The sequence below is a fragment of the Anas platyrhynchos genome, chromosome 1 (genome assembly GCF_047663525.1).
Source record: "Anas platyrhynchos isolate ZD024472 breed Pekin duck chromosome 1, IASCAAS_PekinDuck_T2T, whole genome shotgun sequence".
NCBI lineage: Eukaryota > Metazoa > Chordata > Aves > Anseriformes > Anatidae > Anas > Anas platyrhynchos.
This window is the reverse complement of record NC_092587.1, coordinates 123,644,192-123,661,813: the sequence shown is the minus strand read 5'-3', so window position 1 is coordinate 123,661,813 and position 17,622 is coordinate 123,644,192. Positions and strand designations below refer to the sequence as shown.

The following is a 17,622-nucleotide window of genomic DNA, read 5'->3' as shown; positions in this document are numbered from 1 at the left end:
CCACAGCTTCTCTCAGCAACGAGAGCCTTCTTTAATTATGAACTGTGTAAAAAAGCACCTTCTTTGGCTTGCTTTAAAACTGCTGCTTGATCCATTGGCAATGAAGTCCCATTAATCCTTGTGTGTCCAGAACCAGGGAATAGTCCTTCCTCATGCTTGTTCTCTATCCATGTAATAACTTTATTCAGTTTTACCATATCTCTTTCTTTCAGTGATCAAACAGTTCAGTAATTCTTTCACCTCTGCTTTTTAGAACATGAGGGAAGGTCTAATCCTACAGGTGCAGTCTTCAGAGTATGTTGGCAGCAGGCATTTATACAAATGGTTAAGGTGCTTTTGGTTTGGCTCTCAATTCTTCTTCCAAATAATTCTTAACAGCCTCCTTGCCCTTTTGACCGCTGCTGAGCAATGAGCTTACAGAAGCCTATCCAGTGCAACTCCAAGATTTACTTCTCGAATAGTAACAGCTAATTTAGAGCTAAGAACAGTACATGCATGGCTAGAAATATTTTTCCCATATGCATTACATTGCACTTATCAGTGCTGAATTATGGTTAATATAGCAAGATCTTCTGCAGTCATTCACAGTCAGCTTTAGATTTGACTGCAATAAATAATTCTGTATGACCACCAAGCATTGCCACTCAGCCCCCTTTACAAGATTGCTCCTGAGATACGATGAAGCCTCAGCATAGCTAACATTTTCCTGTGAAAAATTTATCATTTGCTCTTGTTTCTAGTCTTTTAATCAGTTATTACTCTATGAGAGGCCTGAGAGGCCTCTCCAAATGACTTTTTTTTTTTTTTTTTAAGAACCTTTGCGGAGAAACATTCTTGAGATCTGTCTGGGAACCCTCAAAACCTACATCAAATAAATCGCCTTTATTCATGTACTTCTTTATTTCCATCATAGAGCACTCATAGATTTGTGAGTCATGACTTGCCTTGGTAAAAGCCATGTTGACTATTCCTCAATAAATTGTACTTTTCCGCACATCTGGCAAATCTGTTTTGTACATAAATTTCTATGAGTTTGTTTGGTACAAAAGCCAGGCATAACAGTCTATATTTTCCCATCTCTCTCTTGCAGTCCTGGTTAAACCAAACCAAACCAAAAACTTTTCTTCTGCTTTCTGATATCTAGAACCTGAAGTTTGTCTACTCCGAGAATAAAACAAAAACTTTAACTGTTTTACAGTTTTGTTTTGTTTTTAATTATTTACTGTTATTTATTGATTTGTTCCATATCCTATTCCGCTGTTTTTTCCAGATAAGACAGAGATTCCCTGGGAATATACCCGCTAAAGAACAGCAGTGTCTCATGCCTCTCCTTCATCTCTCTGTGGAGAACACAGAGACAGAGAAAACTACAACCTTTCCCATGAGAAGCTAAGGACATGCCTTCACCACTAGCAGCTGCTGCCACTTTGTACCTTCCTGTCCCAGAAGATGTGGTACCAGCTGTGCAGATCCCTGTTTACACTGGGCTTCATCCCCTCCAGTATTCATTCAGCTTTCTTGCAATGACTTTGGTGCCTGTGTGATGCTTTTACTTCTTGTTCAATTCTGGACCTCAGTGGGCACGGTAGGTGTCCTATTTCTGATGCTTTTGAAGTTTTTGTTGTTATTAAATTTCATGCCTTTAGCAAATTGCTCCTCACAACCTCTTCTCATATTTATTTTTTAGACCGCCTTACCAAGGTTTTATATTTCACTTGCTAAAGTCTTTGCTGCTAGTTATGGAATCATTATTGCTTTCTCTCCCTGGCTCAGAACTTGTTTAGTTATTTCATGCAATAAGACATAACATGGAAAGGAGAAACTAGAAGAGCCTCACATGAAGTGTCCTACAGTCCTCTCAGAGCTAGAGGGTCATGCTTCCTTGAAGCATGGAAGGGATTTTATCTTGGGTTTCTGTCACATCAGTCTGTGAGTAAATGCTGATTCTATCTTCACCTCTAATTCCCTGCACACTTTCATTTTGTCCCCTTGCTTACTGTTCCTTGGGAGCACACAGATGGTTCTTAGCACAGCATCAGTGTACCCCATGCCTCAGGGCCAGCTTCTACCCCTTGCTCCATAAGGATCCCAGGTGTATGGCTCTGAGACCTGCTTTCTGCTCCTGGGAACCCATCACTATGAAAGGTTTGGTGTTTTAACTCCTTCTGTGCATGCTTTCATAACTCCAGCCTTCAGGCTGTGTATATACATTATCCTTCTGAACAAATGCTGGCAGTGTAAAATTAAAATATGTCAGCACTAGTAAAGCCAAATATGCAGTCTTATGATCATGACAAAGTAGTTTGGGTCAAAATTTGTCTTGTAATCTTTCTTTGTAGTGGTTTGTAAGGAAAAGCCCCCTTGGTGTTGGCCCTGACATTAACCTTTCAGACTAGAATGCATTCAGACAAGTCAGACTGTTTTTTGTCCTCTGCTCTAGAAATAAATAATTAAATAAATCTGAAGGATAATTCTTTATGTATTGATCTGTGAAAATCCCATCACTGCTATCAAATATTCAAAATTTGCTGTTACCACATTGCAATGATTTTTACTGTTTTGGAACAATGTGATTTTATATGTGAAATACAGAGGAAATTGCTTTTTCTCGGTGTTCCAATGTTTCTGAAACACAGCCTCACTGAAATTAAGCTAACTGATTAAATGAGCTAACTCAATCAACTAAATGAGCTCTACTCTCCCACAGGACTTAAAAGCAACCCAAACTTTCCACTAATAATATATCTATTTCCACTAATAATATATCTATGATGGCCTTAGGGGTCTTTTAACTGGAGATATGACTGAATTTAAAAACAGAAGTATCAAAGTTGCCTAAAGATACCATTGTTTTGGTCTTCTCAAAAACAGCAGCCCAACAGGTCTCTGAGTTTGTCAGTCTATGGTAATGACATAAGTAAATTTGAACTGTAATTGACTCAGATTCAAAGCTCAATTCCATAATATCTGGCCTTATAAGGCATATTTAGATTGTTTTGCCTTGAAATGAGCAGACCAGGGTTTCTTCTAATGCAGTGGAATAATGCCCTCAAAGCTTGAGCAACCGGAGGACTGGTAACAATAATGACATCCATAATCAATATATCATCACTCTAATCATCTATTATGCCTTTATGTGGAATGAAAATTGGATGAAGGTCCACCAAAAAAAAAAAAAAAAAGAGGAAATGCTCAGCAAAGGCATTGTTATCAAGAATGCCTGTCTTCAGAGAAGCTACCTGGCTGCTTTTCTCCTGGGATTATTTGGAGGGACAAAGCTATGCCATATAGGCTCTACAGCCAATGAGGAAAGTAAACTTTAAGACACGGTCCTGACCTGCTCCCTGCTTTTCTGCTCCCCAGAGAAAGAAATTTTCTGGGCCAAAGTAAAAAGAAGCATGTCCCTCCAACTCTTCTTGGGGCTGAGGCTTTCTGAATGGACCAGGGGCATCGGATGCTTTGGCAAATCTTTTTTTCTGAGCTCTCAAGTGAGCAGGGCACAGGTGTTTTCTTTAAGCAAATTTGGTGGGCAAGATGGTTTTGTTGTTTGTGTGTGAATCTGTCCTCTGTGGGGAAAGATGACAATTTCCATCTTCTCCAGAGCCCAGACATTTAATCCTACCACTTCCTCAGGAAGCTCTGAGCTGCAGTGCTGCAGAGTCACCTCCCTTCACTCAGACCAGGACCTCTCCCATCTGCCTCAGTGGAAGAGGTCTCCAGCAAAGCATCATCCACAACAAAGCAGCATCAGTGGTGATTCCTGACTTCTTCTTGCAGGCACCAAGACCTACTGCTTCTGGTCACAAACCTCCAGATGGATCTACCAAAATGATACCTGTAAGTACAGTTGTGCTGTAGGGTAACCTGCAGATGACAGGCCTCACCTTCTCCTGCTGAAGTTATGGCATGGTGTGGCAAGGACAAAGTACTTACAGAGCCAGAAAGAGAGCAAATAACTAAAAACCCCAGACTGTGGCTGCAGTGTTATAATAGGTTGTGTAGGACCAGTCAAGCGAGCTTTAGGGTCCTGTTTTAGGGCTATTTCTAGGTCTGATCACATACTTAACCCAGGAGCTTTTGAAAGACATTGGTACTTGGAGCAGAAACCAGCACATAGCCTTATCCTCTTCACTAACCACTAGGTAACGTCTGTTTGGAGGGGGGGAGAGAATGTGTGTCAGGATCTCCCTCTGGACTGGTGCTCTTGCATTCTTGTGAAAATGGAAGTTGTTTTTTGCCAGCAGGGAAAAGGAAACCAGAGTCTAATAAATCGTTCAGTGTAAACACAAGTGAATTCATTATTCATAGTTGTTTAATGAAAGTTTTATGTTAACAAATCTTGGTTCAGTAGATGGCTCGTAAGTTATTTGCTGCTTTTTCCTGTCTTTTTGTTTCTTTAATTCACTAGGTCACATTCATTGCAGGTGAAGCTTTCAGAAAAAGAAAAAATAAAGATCTGAAGTGAGTCAGTGCTTTTGAGCACTCACTAGCTGCAAGATGCCTTTTGCTCCATTTGATTCAACTCCATTATTCATTGCTTGAATTTTTTTTTCAGAAGGAGACACATGTTTAAAATGTCACTTACAATATGAAAATTTGTTTTAACACAGTTTAGTCTGAGCGTTTATGGTAGTCCCAGCGTTCCCATCTGTGCTTATGAATCTTTTCTTTCCATAAATAGGTGAAGGAGACTGTGTTTTGTTCTATTCCTATCTTCACTCAGAGCCTCACAACTTGCTCTCATTAAGTCTGTGTTTGCAGAGGTCATTATGAATAACGTCTCGTTGAAGCTGCAGTCAGAGATAAGAGGTTTATATGTGGGATTCTTAAGTAAGGCCTGGTCATGGTGGTTTTCACTAGTTTCCATATTTTCAGTATTTCCATATTTTCAGTGGGCCAACTCTTTGTCAGAACAACTTCTGTACTACTTGACTCATCCTTTCCTTGGCCCTTCTCTGAGAGCAGAGTACACACACCCACCAGGTTCAATGAGACGTGCTTCAACCACTTCGAGCTGCATCTTTGTCCTCACAATGTTATTAACAGCCACTATATTTTAAAGCAGGCTTCATGCTTGATTTCCAGCACTTTGTGGATTTTGATGTATCCGTCTGCAAACTGAAATTAACCATAGGCAGAAGTACTCAGGGAATCAGTATTTCACTAGGCTTCAGGCATGGGTAAATGGAAACTAAAACTAAATGCCAATGTACCAATTAAGACCTTCTTTTATTTGAACTATGGCTTATACCTTCCCACAGTACTAGAAATATTAAAAATCCATAGTATGAGTGAGGAAGATTAGACCTCTTTTCTTGCAAAAAATATAGTCCAACAGCTTTACCCTTCCATTCAGAAACTTGCATTCCTCTCTGTGGCATGTGTTGTGATTAAAATATCTCTGAAGCCCAGCACAACAGACTACCAAGATAAATAACCCCCAGTTGATAAAAAAAACTCGCTGTTGAAAGAAGGTGCTGTAATCACAGCTGGCTATGGCTCTGCAGCACTCTGCAGGCAGCCGTGAGGTCTGGAGGTACAAACCCAGGCTGTGTCACAGCTGGCAGCTCTGCCGCACCAAAGCAGAGACTAGGAGGGACAGGGCACCCAGCAGAGTCCTGCCTGCCCTTCATCTGCCTCAATTTTCCTAATGGCTCCACTGCTTATGTTAGATGTGCATACTTTTTTACATAGCTACCTAATTATCTCCATCATCAAAATGATATTTGTAAGCCCAGCACACAGAGGGGAAAAAAGAGGTAGTGACAGTGAGAACACAAGGAAAGGAAGGGCTGTACCACGACCGTGTTTTTGCCAAAACCTGCCTCAAGTGCCAAGTTCGGTCTCTAAGCATCTCCACAAAGAATTGATTGAGAACATAGGCTCACAAAGTCTGCCAAACTGCATTTCCTCCCTTTTCCTTGCAAGGGTCCAGGAGAATTGGCGTAATTAAAAGTCATGCTGAGGAAGGGACAGAGCAGAGCTGCAAAATGATGGAGGGTGATATTCACCTTTGACAGAGGGAATATTCAAATGACAGAGGGAATATTTACATTTCGAATATTCACCAGAAAGGTGAATATTCCCTTCCCTGTTCAGTGCAGGTCAGGAAATGGGCTGCTGTCCCCTTCCTGGATGTGCAACTTGCTCTGTTTCTTCCTGACGATACTAAAGGCTGCATCCCCTATCCCAGTGCAGGCTGTTGGACTAGGAGCCTTTGAGATAGCCCATCTGCAACCTACATCTGCTGTACTGTATTTATGTGCTAGCAACAATTATTGCAGCAAACAGGGAACACATTGCTGTCCCGAAGAGATCTCCCAGTCATGAACACCCTTCTGGCCAAGTCCTCTTCACCTCAGCCCTGCAGGCTACTCTTTCAGGGAACCTACTCCCCTGGACCATTTTCAGGCATGGCCAGCTTTCCCAAATGATCTGGAAGTTATTATAACTACTGTGATAGCCTCCACCTCATGAAGAAGCCATTTTGTTGTCGTCCCTTTTGCAGAAGAGTACGACTTAGGGCATGAAGTAAGCCTGGACAGGCTCACTCAATGAGCCCCTCGCTCCTCTCCTCCCAGGAGCAGGGTGCCCCAGGCTTTGTAGCATCCATTTCAGGCACCTCCAAGCACAGAGGATGTTTGCCTGTAATGCCATGGAGAGAGGAAGCAGTTTGAATGGATGCAGTCCTCTGCTCAAAGCTCCATCCAACTTAACGCCATCATGAAATCTGTACACTGATTTAAAATAGCAGAGAGTTTTCCTGACATAGTAGCTTGTGTTCTTTTTTTGTTGTTGCTTTTTTTTTGTTTTGTTTGCTTGTTTGTTTTAAGAAAACCAAAACCTATATAGAAATAGAAGGGGCCAACACATGCAATAGCCCTACAATTAATTCCTTCCTAACTCAAATGCTTTTGGACTCCAAGAAAGTTTGTGTCTTTGAGCTCCACTGAGTGATGACCTCAACTGGAACGCTATGGCTGGGCCTCTACAATGATGAAAAAGACTTGAAAAGGTTTCTGAGGTGCCAGTATGAATTCATTTTTCAGCAGCTGCATGTATCTATTTTTCTCACTCAATTAATGTAAGCAACAGACACTGAAACTGGGTGTTTAAGTTGAGCGAGTGAAGGAAAATGCTGATATTATTCAGGAACTGATGGTATCTGCCAATATCTACCACCGCTGGCTGAGGTTTGATGGAAGAACTGAGAAAACATGTTGAAAATGTGACAGCCAGTGAAAGTGTTCTGCTTGATTGCTCCAAATTGGATAGTGTTTGCACAGATGGGGCACCTACTCTGACTGGCAGGAGTACTGGTTGTGTCGCTTTGCTAGACAGGTTTTTGTATCAACAGTTATCCAAAATACCATTTTATTGTCATTGGGAGGCTTTTTGTACTAAAGACCTGGATTTTGCAAGAGCTCTAATCCCTACTGTCTGTTTCATCAACACAGTACTCATGCATACAGTAAATCAATGTTTCTTACAAATGTGAACAGGAGGAAATTAATGCTCCTCTGTAACATTAGCTAGCTGCAATAAGAAAAGGCCCTTCAAAACTTTTGGAAACAAAAGGAATAGGTGAATTTTGGAAGGGAAGAGTAAATTCATGAACGACAGCAATCTGCTTAGAGACTACAGTTAGATAGTTAACTAGTTTCCTTCACAAGCATTACAGTTTGTCTCTATGTCTACAGGAAAAAGGCTGTCTTTGGGTTATGATGTTTAATGGCCTTTTTCATGATAAAACCAATGAAAACTCTTGTCCCATAATAATTTGGATCACCTTCTTTTGGAGCAGTTAAGAATTGATAACAAGGCTATAAATTAGGAGATCTATGCTGCAATGTCATCAATTCTGGGCTCATGCAAATGAAGTGTTGAAGACATTAAGGTAGAAAAGACCGCTGTGGCCATTTAGCAATCCTCTTGCTCAATTTAAAATGGGAAATGTTGAAATTCAACACTGCAGGAGAGCTTGAGAAGGAACTGCAATTCATTTCTACTGAACCCAGACTTACCCCCACTCTGGAAAAAGGTCCCTAAAGTTATTTTCCCCTGATATATGCAACCTTGTTCTTTCTCATGGATAGTTTTTGGCCAGTTTCAATCCATCAGCAGTCAGTTTTAGATAACAACCCCCTGGTTAGAATATATGTTTCTTACATCCCAGATTTTATGTAGGCTTAATTCTGTATGTTCCCCAAAGCTGAATGTATATCCTGAAGATGTTACAGGTAAAATGCCTGTTCAGAAACCCACTGAGCTGCCACTGCAACACACTGCTGAAGGCCACTGTTGCTTTGAGCAGAGGGCACTCCCATGTAGATGAAGCCCTGATGTGATTGGGGCACAATGCAATTGTCTTCCCAAACTGGGACAACATGGGAGAGATGTCCCTGCAGTGGCCTGGGATAAAAAAAGGAACTCCTCATCTCAGTGAAGTCATCTTCGCTGGAGTACATAATTACCACTGAATTTTTAAACAGCTGTAACACATAATATTAATGCCTGAAGAGAACAGCAGAAGGCATTTCCAAGGAAACAAACCACCACATTTCCCTGTTTACTGTCACAATGGGCTGAGATAAAGCTAAAGCTGGTTGAGAGCTAACAGGGTTTAGAAAACAGTCAAAACTGAGAAATACAACATCTACAAACAGAAAGGATCATATAAATGGAGAAAACCTGTAGACAGGGGCAAGAAGCTTCAGCCTCTGTTTGCCATTTTATATTCCCAGCACAGCTCCATCACTTCATTGCCCTAAATCTGGCATGTGGGAGGAAGGAACCAGAGCAGAGAGAGAAGGAATGCAAGAGGTGCCAGAGTTGAGGTAAGAAACAAAAGGACAGGTGGCAGAAACGATCCTGTGAGCCTGGTTTTGTGCACACACCTCTGATATGTTCAGGTTTAAACATCTGCCCATGTGGTGAGGTACTCCAGTGATGATATCTCTATGTAGAGAAGCATTTAGAAAGAATAGGGGATTGGAAACAAGGATAGAGACATCCCTGTCTCAGAACGTTATTTATGAGGATACCTTAAGTTCCTATGCTGAACAGGTTCCTTCTAGGGGTCTATGGAGCAGTACAGGGTGCCCCCTTGCAGAGGAAAAGCTTTGTGCCAAGCATTTGATTGAGAGAAGGGACAGGTTGCAGCGACACACTGCTCTGCAGATCCCAGTGTAGGCAGTCTCCAAGCCGAATTTTCTTTTTCTGTTAGAAAATGGCAGCTTTTAATCAGTCCATTGTGCTGAAGCAGTAACCAGATATTCATTCTTTTCTTAGCTCAGTACTGGTACAAGATCAATGAAGACCTCAAAACCAACCAACCAACCAAACAAGCAAACAAAAAACCTTCAAGTTTGTCACCAGTTCAATGTGGAGGAAGAAGGTCAGAGAGGAGGCATTTCAGACTGATGTTTGGTTCAGGTTTAGTAAATTCCTTGAGCATTTTTATTTGAAATTTGTATTATAATGCTTCTGGTGGGGAAAAAATGAATAACAGAACCACAGAACCTGAATACTGCAACATAATGGCACACACATTGCAGCCAGATAGATCCTGATCCAAGTCTGACTGATTATAACTGCAGTAGAGAACTCTGGCCAAGGTAGTTTGCTAAAATTCACAACAGGACAGTGGGCAAGGTGATGGAGCTGTTAGCAGCAAGAGATGATAAATCTCTTTCTGAAATGGGAACTGACTGACAACTATGTCTATCTCCAGTGTATTACAGGTTATTTCATCTGCTTCTCCCTGCAGACAAGCCCGCACAAAGATCAAGCCAAATAAATGCTTAAAAGTGAGCCGCTGCAAAGTGTAGTTTTTCACTGCCTGAAACCTGGGGTCGAATCCTGGGCCATGGTGAGTGTGCTCCCTGTAGCAGGTGGGAAGGGTCACACAAGACCAGAGTTGCATGGGGTTGCAAAGGTGTCTGTAACTCATTATTCTGTTTCCAGCAGTGGCTGTAAGGGGTTGCTTAAGGAAAAATAGTCAGGCCAGGCACGTAGGCTACATTGCCCTAGCAGTCTCTCAGCCTGTAAACAGAGTAAGGTCCATTTTTCAGGGGCTTGAAAACCACAGCCTTAGCATTTCTGGCTGCTTGTTCTAGCCGCCTGAGGCAGTGGCCTCACAACTTGCACGAAATCAGGGTCACTAGTGAGGCAGGACACAACGGTCAGGCACATCTGCATGTCAGTGCGTCCAAACAGTATCACACAAAAGTCAGTTGTATCAGCAGACACTGCATGTCCATGTCCCTGCTTTTAAAATGTGCCTTCCGAACAGGAACCCAAAGAACCAACATACTTTAATTCAAGTGTTTAGTTATGGCCTTGGGAGTAGGAGTAAGGCTTTCCTCTTTACTCATACATGCTCAAGTCACTAGGACTCCTGCACATCATTTTCATCTCCAGCATCCTCAGAGTTTTTGTTTGTTTGTTTTTCCTGCTTATTGTTAGGATTTCAAGAAGGGAGAACAAATTAAACAAACAAACAAACAAAAAGCAAAAAACACTTTCAGTTTAACCCACACCTGAGAGAGGGCTGCCTAGGGTGCAAGGAAGACCTGAAACAGGATCTTCCATTTCTTGTATTGATCAGTCTAACCTGTGCAATAAGGTATAAAGTAGATTTGGGATGTGGCAAAAACTTTTCCTACTTCCTATTTCACAGGGAAAATTAAATAAATAAATAAATAAATAAATAAGCGACATATCAGCTGTAATAACTGTGTTTTGTGGAAAGTCTACTACAGACAGCATATGCTGCAAGTACCCCACTGGACATCATTTCCATCAGGGCTTGCAAATAGGAATGCCTAAATTCTGGACCGTCATCATGCATGGGCATAAATTAGGTGCTAAAAGGTTTGGTGCTTTTAAGTTTGGGTCTGTTCTGGGGTCATACAGAGCTGTGACTCTTGGGAACTTGAGGTCTGTGTGCAATCTGCTCCTACACATAGTTTGAGTAAGGGTGGCACAGTTAAATCCTGTCTCACCTAGGATTTGCTTCAGGCACCCTATTGTCCTAAGAAAACTTCCCCATCACTAGATTTGTTCTGTATAGATTGTAGTGTAGGTAAAAATTGCTCATAATCTCATAATAAGCATTTACGTAGCAGTTGTAAACAGACTTCCATTTTGTCCATAGCATATGTACATGTCCATAATTACACAAAAGAATATTTTCCTTTTTTTTTTTTTTTTTTTGGGGGGGGTGGGGGTGGGGAGGGAGTGGGGGTGGGGATGGGGATGGGGAATGAAAATCAATATCCACAGGGAATTCAAAGCCAACCACAGAATGGTAGCTGTTGTTTGAACCATGCCATGATTGACTTTGCAATTATTTTTTCTTTGCTGCCTTGGAAAAGAAACATTCATTTTCTATACCTTCCCTTTTCACAGAGCAGCCCTATACTTGAGGCTTTATGAATCACGGCTCATGTACTACTGATGCTGTGTCCAGTCCACTCCTAAGACTGAAAGCTAGGAGATGCAGGAAGCCTGCATGGCCTTGTTGATTTATGAGTTAAAGAGCCAAGAAGAGTTTCTGAGCTCTTAGTCTGTGATCTGAGGCTGCTTAAACAGAAATTACCATTGCAGATAGAGAGGAGACCTGTCTGTTCTCAGGGAGATGACACACACTACAAATGGAGTTTTATGAAGGACTGAGCAAAATAGGACAAAGCTTTAATTTATCTCATAAAGACGCAACCCAAATTATGCTGATGACCACACAGGTTGTTTCTGAAAGAGATTGCTGGGATTTTCATGTATTTCAGATCATTCTAGCCCTAAGCCTCTTTATAAAACATTTAAAAACTTGGATCATCAGAAGCTGGGTGAGGGAGGTTTGTTTAAGTGGCATGCAGAAATTCACAGGTTAACAATGATGGCCTTTTGGGGAGGATGACATTTTAAAAAGAGGCAGTGGCAGCCCTTCTTTGCCTTGCTATGCATGAGATGGGAAATCAAGGCAGCCTGACACTGCTCTGAACTTTTCAGACAGAAACCTCCCCTTTCCCTATAGACATTTTTGCATGCTGGAGAAGTCAAACTTCTTGGCTTGTTGCTAAGGTTTGGAGGAAACACATGGAAAATTGTTCCTAAACATTTGCAGTGCTGGCGACATTAGCAACTGAAACCCGGTAGGTAAATGTGAGTAAAAAGTAGCAAGTAACATGTGGTGTAGAAAGCATTTACTATTATGTTTAAGTGCTTGCAGAATGTCTCTCTGTTGTTATATTTACATGGAGCACTTTGCGTACAGAACATCGATCTCTTACAGAGCCAACACATTACTGTGTTAGAAATAGTAAATTAGCAACAATACAGTTCAGGTAGGGGGGCTCTCAGCAAAGGGAATTTACCTTTATCACATAAAATGAAAGAGAAAAACCTATTTTATACCTTTATGTCTTTGTCAGCCCACATGACAAGGAGGCAGTTACCCCTGCTGCTAGATGCCTTTGACAACATTGTTAAAAGGCATGCATAACAGAACCAGCTACCACAGGAATTAAATATTCTGAATGCTTTATTTCCAATGTTAGTCACATTCAGCTCCCTTCCCTGGCCCCTTGTCCCTCAAACCTGAGCAGGTGGAGGGACAAGAGGACTGAGGAGGTCAAGACATTAAAACTATTTTGGATCGAGACAATAGCATCTCACTGGGGCTTGCTTTACCTTGCACAGTTCAGCGGGGTGGTGCTGTAGAAGTAGCTAGTTGGAAATGAAAAGGGGTCATAGACTGGCAAGTAATAAATCTTTCTGCATTTCTAGGGACAAAAATTACACCCCCTGGCCTCCACAAGAAAAACGTTGGGAGGTGAGTGTAAAGCTGAAGCTCAGGCCAGTGAAGACAGCACATCTGGGCTTGCCAGACTGTACCATCAGGACATAACCACACTTGCACTTCCATGAAAACTTACCTCATCTCCAGACTGCACATGAACATTTAAGCTTCAGCTTTGGTTCCAAACCTGAGCTGACACTGCTGTCTTACATGGGCTCAGCTGACATGAAACTCGCTGTGGTACCAGCTGTGGATAGCTGCTCAGTGCTCACCTTCAGCTACTCCATAGCCCATGATGATTGGTAGCAGTGGTTGACATCAAGTCAACAAACCTGGCAGTGCTTCTTTACAGAGCAAAAACAAATGCACAGCATAGATTTGTTGGGTCAGTGACAGTAGATATCAATTGTGGGGTCCAAAACTACCCTAGAGAGAACCATTGCAGACAATCACCACTACCTGTTGCTTGCAGACCTCCCCACTGCTTCACCTGCAGCAGTTGAAGACTACGGAGTTGAAACTCACTCCAACATGATATGATATCATGACATGATATCCTGATTTAAGACCTGAACCTGCAACTGCTTCCTTAGGTGGGAGCTAAAAGGAAGGGTCTGATTTTTCTACCTCTATACATTTTCTATGGGATGAGTACATTCCTTGTTCTTGTTAGTAAAAAGAGGAGTTGTCTCATAAATATTTTATTGAATATCTTTCTCTTATCTAATAGTGTTGAGAGAACAATAGGGGAAATAGCAGAATGCTAGTTTTGTTTTCTTCTGATAACACTTACATATATGTACTTGTGGACTAATACTAGAAGAACAAACGGTGTGATCTAAATTAATCTCATATTTGGTATTTCTAAAATTGCCTCCATGAGAAAATTTGGACCCATGCTGAGATTTTTTTTCCTTTTATGATGCAACTTGCTTGTTTCAAACCGTGCAAGGTTTTCTTGCTTAATTACAGCTCAGTGTTTTTAACTGCTGGTTACAATATTGGAGGTCTTTTGCAGTTCCAATATACATCTGCAGGTAAGAGAGAAAATATTACATAATCCATTAAGTGTTGTGGATTACTAAAGTTTGTAGAAGACTGCAGACACAGAACATTCTATTCAAGCTACCCAGATATTACTAATTTCTCCATTTCCAAAGAGTTGCACGATTCCAATTTTACCAGAGGCTATGCAGTTAAAATCTCACATACAGGTTTGAAATCCTGTAACAATAAAAGAGAAGAGCTAAATTTCTATTGTTGTACCAAGATTTCAGTTCATGGTCATAGAGGGTTGCTAAGGAAGCAGAGTTTGAGCTTTGTAAAACAAGAAGAGAATTTTCAGCTTTCATCCTTCAGTTGTCTTGCTTGCCTGAAAGGAATTTGAATTGTTATTGTAATGAGCCTTAAAAATAATTAGCTGTGCTCTTTCTCAATTACTTTGAATACAGAGACCCAAAAAAGAGATGTGCCAACCAGTCTCTGTGCTTCAGAAACAGGACTGCTACATATTTCATAAATGACCACAGCCAGATTTGTTAGGGCTAGATCTGTAAAAGAATTTCACTGCTATGTAGCTGAGCAAAACAGCATCTGCCCCCCAGGCAGCCAGGCTGTCATCTGTCAGATTTTCTTTCCCCTACCCTGGGTGGCTCCATGCTGCTAAAACTCCATATGGAGCACCTGAGGATTGTCAAATGATTCAGTAAAAAATTTTGGAAGACCTTCAAATGACAAGGGAAGGAGGATGCAAGGATGTAGTAAGTAGTTGGTCTCATGTGAATAGCTACTCCAGTGATCCTACATGCTCCACCAGTAGAAATAAACCCTATGTCTGCCTTCGGCTCGCTTGTCTTTCATTTCCCAGGGCTCTCACAGGTCTCCTAAGCAGGTACTGTCCTTCCCCTTCCCTCAGCACCTCATTCTCTTTCAGAGGAATCTGATGGGTACCCAGCGGTAGACTTTAAAGTCTACCATATGGGTGGTAGGCATATATATGGATATGTCCAACTGGTCAAGTGTCTGTGGGCCTAGTATTGCTCCTGGTTAGAATACAATTATTGTGTTTTTGTTAGAGAATGCCATGTGTGTGCGTGTATGTTTGTTTGTTTTTCTAAGATTAAACATTTTCCTGATACATTCTCAAGGGTGTTCTCACCCAGAAAAGTTGAAGCATGAAGTTAAGGACTCCCTAGTCAGAGACTAGAATTGAAAATCTTTTCAGACAGAAAACACACATTTTGACACAGTTTTATTTTCCAGAACAGCCACAAGTTTGGGGTTCATTCCAGCATGAAATAAAAACAACAACTGAAACTTAAAAGTAACTTCAGAATTGAGTCTTTAGCATTCGGATTTAGCTCTATTTCATCTCTTATATATTCTTCTTTTGCATTCCCGTAGGTACAAAAATCCTCATAACAGCAAAGATTATTATAACAATAACACACACAAAAATGTGTAAAATACATGATTTTCTGTTTCTGCTATAGAAGTATTCATTTGGAGAACTTATATTCCCCATGAAAGTGACAGAGAAAAACACCATCAAAGAGCATTAAGAAAGCTATTCTATTCAACAGCAATAAAGCTGCCAAGGTCTGCTGTCTCACAGCTCACTTGGAAAATCTTTAATCTGAAGACTTCTGACTCATTAACATGCAGATTATTGATATTATAGCCTCGCTGTAACTCATTGCATGAGAGCATCAGCATCATGATTCCTGACTTGGCCGCACATTAAGTTCTCTGACCAGATTCTTCCAACAGACCCTTTGTGTCTGAGCGCCCTCCAGTTCATTAACCAACACATTTAACATCTTCACAGCTTGTTCTGTCTTTTTCCAAGGAGGGCATGTGGGTGCACTGTTATGGCAGGACTTTACTGATATTTTTAAAATAAAACCTCATGACCTTAGGTATAAAAAACCAAAGCAAATTTAAATAAAGCAGATTGTGACCTACCAAAAGAAAAAAAAAAAAGAATCCAAGCTCAACCCCAACTTCTTTTGAATTATGTAGAAAAATTCCATAGTTATTAGCATTCTTTCTTTCTAAACTGCTACCTCCTAAACGAAACAATTCCAAAATTTTCACTTTTTATTAAATGAAATTTAACCTTTTGGGATAAGAGAGACCAGGACTGCTAGTTCTCACTCTTACTTGTTCACAATGTTCAGAAGAAATTTTTGTAAGACAATTGGTATGTTTCCTGTCCAGAAGAAAAAGGACCAATGTGACAAATTCAGATGATTTTACATAACAGAGAAGGAATTTTACATAGCAGAGAAGGAAAATCATGGGCCTCTGGGTATAAAAGCAGTCCCTTCCTTGGGAAAGTGTTCTTTCCCTTGTCTATAAAATAGGTGACACAAAGGGGACAGGAAGGAGAGTGGTAGCAGTTCTGCTCCATTCCCATCTTCCCATGTCCTGCCCAAAAGGACCACCACGTCTGGGGAGAAAACCCTGAACCATGCAGCAAGCAGAGCAGCAGCCTCTGAGGTCTGTGCAAGCTTCCAAGTACGTTCTGTCTTTCTGTATGGAGACTGTCGTCCTGGCTATGCCTACAAAACATGCCTCAGACAACTCCTCTGCCACATTTTTGTAATTTAACTTTGTATATTGTTCTGATCCTTCCCCGACTGCCTTTGGTAGAGGCTTTATATTAACTCTTTAGAGAAGTTATGTTATTAACTTCCTCAAAAGTTTCTACTTGGAAGCTGTCAGCATACCAGTTGGCTATATTTTCGTTCCATCTGGTGGAGATAATATATTTTCAAGGAGATAGAAGTAACAAATATTTGAACAAGCTACATTAGCATACTAGAGGATCAGTCATTCTTGAGAAACAAGTGTCTACCTACATGCAGATACCATCCTCTCCTTAAATTGCATAAGATTGGATGCCACTGAAACATTGTGTGTCATTAGCTCCTTGTATCTTCTGCTGTAAAGAGAATAGGCTTGAAACGGGGTCAAGAGTTGACTAGAAGAATGAAGTGTTTGCATTTGAAAGTCCCATGATGGTAAAATATTAAAGGAAAAAAATACACAGCCAGACACAGCAAAAAGTAAAGAGGAATGAGAGAGGATTAATTGAGGGAGAAATAGAAAGATGTCAACCATGTGGATTTTCTTTAGTGCTTAAGAGAAATAACAAAATATTTATGAAACGCACAGAAAAGTGTTGAAAGTAATTCACATCATCATTAAAGTATGAAACCAGATGACTTCCTCCAGCACTCTCAGGAAGATCCTTTTTCCACAGTGCCTGCAGCTACATTTTACCCATGTCCCAGGCAACACTGTGTATTTATAACAAGTCCACTGTTAACCACAGCTGCCAAAAAAAAAAAAAAAAAAAAAAAAAAAAAGGCTGTGTGTATGTGTTTGTGTGTGAAAACAGCACTCCAAGCCTTTCTATGAAGTAAAACTCCTTGAATTACTTCCAAAACAAAAGGCAATTCAAACTCAGAAGAAACTAGCCATATCCTTATAAAATTGAACATCTTATGTAAGAAGAAGATCTCATCTTCTGCTTGGGTCTGTTTGACATGGGTACAGAAGTGAGCCAAGCTGGGTCAGGGATACCCACCACCAGAGATAATTAGGCATGAGTAGTGCATGATGGATAACCTCACAGTGGAGTTTGTACTGAATACGTAAGGGCTGGCACACAAGTTCCCACGAGTGCTCCTGATGGGGTATTGTTATAGGCACGTCTTGTTCTCTGTGCTTGTCTCCTTCCATTGCCTGATCAAACAAGACATGGAAAGCAGCAAGGCAGCAGCTGCCCTTGCTTGGGGCTGTTTGCAGACCAC

The 17,622-nt window shown here is 41.0% G+C and overlaps 2 long non-coding RNA genes across 2 annotated transcripts in view; one reads left to right on the top strand and one right to left on the bottom strand.

The window, feature by feature from the left end:
* LOC106014863 (uncharacterized) overlaps positions 1–9,785 on the top strand; it is a 64,774-nt gene extending 54,989 nt beyond the window's left edge. Inside the window, exons 2-5 of the long non-coding RNA XR_001186486.5 lie at positions 1,271–1,585; positions 3,778–3,837; positions 8,745–8,837; positions 9,292–9,785. This is a non-coding gene — a long non-coding RNA (uncharacterized lncRNA). The remainder of the gene's footprint in view (positions 1–1,270; positions 1,586–3,777; positions 3,838–8,744; positions 8,838–9,291) is intronic.
* LOC139999509 (uncharacterized) overlaps positions 1–17,622 on the bottom strand; it is a 42,643-nt gene that overhangs the window by 22,795 nt on the left and 2,226 nt on the right. The window lies entirely within an intron of this gene.